The following is a 2,717-nucleotide window of genomic DNA, read 5'->3' as shown; positions in this document are numbered from 1 at the left end:
GGAGGGGGTTGCACCCTACTGATAAGGGTTCCTATGGAGACCCAGAGACCACCCCCTAGACCACCCTCTCATTACTGGGTACCCTATAGTGTAACCCCTCCCTGTGACGTATGTCTCTACCTGTAATTAGTGGGCTGGCTTGCCCCCAAAAGGTATATAGGCATGGGTCAGCAATATAGGCGGGACTTCTTTCTCGGACTCGGACCTCTCTGACTCTCTTCCCCCTCTCCCTTGTTCCCTTTCCCTCCTTCCCTTCCCCCTCTCTCCACGTGGACCACTAAGCTGGACTGAGGTGAGCAATGCTATCATGTAATATGTCTGACTGTATTATTGTAATATCTCTCATGCTCTCGATGACTTTAATATAATACTTATATGTCTCAACCGTACAATTGTGCATTACTGAACCCAGAAGTAGTATTACTGAATCCGAGTAGTAGTAATAGGAGTAGCAGCGGGTGGGGGCTGGCCCTTCACCCTCCCTCCGCGCCATTTTTTAATTTAATACTACAACAAAGCTTACAAGAAATACTAAAATACAAATAGTAGACAACAACCTGAAATTAACATACATAACAACACCCAGCAGTCAAACCTGTAGACCAAAATTAGGGAACCAGAGATGTCAAATTGTAAGAAGAAATTTACAAAGTTAAAAAAAAAAAGGTGTAGTTATAGAACTTCCAAACAGAGAGAAAGTCAAGTAGATTTAATATGGGTAAAAGGGGAGGTGTGTTAGGCAGGGTTCTCTACAGAAACAAAACCAGGACACTTATGATTATATATAAATAAGAAGATAGATTTATACATCGAAAAGGAGAGAAGGAGTATAACCGCTAATTAGTCCTCACAGCAATACAGAGGGCTCAATTCAACTCACTTTCGTGAAACAGGTAATATATTGAAAATCCTTCAACTCACATCAGCTGCCAGTCCAAAATCAAGAACACAGACATCGGAGTCTTCCCTCAGACAAGACAAGGCAAGGCAAGCTGAGTCTGCCTGCAGGCAGGAGACAGCAGGTGGATCAGCAACAGTCAGCTTAGCAAAGGAGCTTAGCAAACAAAGCAGGCCCAATGTGATCTTAACTCAAGAGATGGATCCACCAGCCTCAAGCTCAAGCAATGTTTGCACCAGCAGCACATGGAAGCAGGTCTCAAAGGAGCCTCCTGCTCTAGCCATAGGGTCCACCGGTTGGCTTGGCCCACAGGTAGTGTAGCACACAGGTTGAGGCAGAGAACTAGCAAAAGCAGTAGCACGCTGGTTCAATCACCAGAGAGCAAGCGTGAGATGGGATGCTGGCTGTCTTTATTTATTTCGGTCGTCCTCCAATCAAGCTGCGACCTGATTAAGCTCTGCCCACATGTCCTAATGGCCGAGTTGGCACACTAAACCTAACTCACAGAAGGCAGCAGTCAAAAAGGACATTTGACCCAAAAAAGAAGCAAAGGAAACCACTGGAAAGAGAACTAGAGTTAAAGGCAACAGAAGTAACTATGGGCCTGTACACACTCAGGAGCCTGGTGGCAGAGTAGATTACAAGTTGGGCTGCTACCTGCAAGATCAGCAGTTGGAAGCCACCATCTATCTGCTCCTTGAAAGGAAGGTCAGGCCTTCTACCCTCATAAAGACGAGCAGTTTCAGGAGCCACAGGGGCAGTTCTACCCTGTCCTGTCGGGTCAATATGAGTCTGAACGGACTCGATGACGTGGAGGACTGGAGGAACAGACACACGGCTGAGTGGGTGTAGAAGGAAGAATGGATATACTCAAAAATACATGTATAAGTTTGATGAGATACTTGCCTTTGTAATACATAGATGCAAGAACATATCAAGGGGAAAGCCATGAAAACTGAGGCATAACCAAACATCCTAATGAAATGGAGTCACCGGGCCTGGAAGATCAGACTCACAGTCTCGAGGGAGACCAAGGACAATTAGTATAACGTAGCCTACGAAGACAGTGTTCTGTATCCACATGGTAAGTAGCGGCTGGGGTCTGAAAGGCTCCTGAGTCAGCATGTAAGGTGCGATATTGATCTTTTCCGAAGGAAAGATGATGAAAATTAAAAACACAAAAACAGTTAGTCTCAGGGACTAATGGGCCACACAAACATCAGACTTCATGACCCCGAGACCAGATGGACTAGACCAGGGGTCCTGAAAGTGTGGCCCGCGGGCCACATGCGGCCCACCGAGGACATTTATCGTGCCCACCAGGTGTTTTTGCCCGTTTTGTTTTTTTACTTCAAAATAAGCTATATGTGGTGGGGTCGGTGCACTCGGAGCTATGGGAGTGTGAGAGCGGGACGGGAACCTGGGGGCGCTCTGTCTTTATGCAGCTTCTCCGGGGGTGAGGTTTTCTAGAATCATTTTAAACCTGCTGTCTAGTGTGCGCCAAGTGCGGCTACGAGCTGTTCTCCCGCCGCTCCAAGTACGAGCACTCGTCGCCGTGGCCTGCTTTCACAGAGACCATCCACGATGATAGCCGGCCAAGCGGCCCCGAGCGCAATCAGCCTGATGCCTTTAAGGTGTCCTGCTGTAAATGCGGCCACAGGCTTGGCCACGAGTTCCTCAATGATGGGCCCAAGCGGGGGCAGTCCCGCTTCTGAATATTCAGCAGCCCCCTGAAGTTCATCCCTAAAGGCAACAAATCTGCCTCCCAGGGGAAGTAAGCGGGCAGCCCAACCCCAAGCAGCCACAGGCATTGGTCACC

At 48.1% G+C, this 2,717-nt stretch overlaps 1 pseudogene; it reads left to right on the top strand.

Annotated features, from left to right (window-relative positions):
* The first annotated feature begins 2,263 nt into the window (after nucleotides 1–2,263).
* Nucleotides 2,264–2,710, top strand: LOC101654292 (annotated as a pseudogene).
* The last annotated feature ends 7 nt before the right edge of the window (nucleotides 2,711–2,717 follow it).

This window comes from Echinops telfairi, unplaced genomic scaffold (assembly GCF_000313985.2).
Source record: "Echinops telfairi isolate 266 unplaced genomic scaffold, ASM31398v2 ScPeMD7_7457;HRSCAF=8495, whole genome shotgun sequence".
Lineage (NCBI taxonomy): Eukaryota > Metazoa > Chordata > Mammalia > Afrosoricida > Tenrecidae > Echinops > Echinops telfairi.
This window is presented reverse-complemented; position numbering and strand designations above follow the sequence as displayed.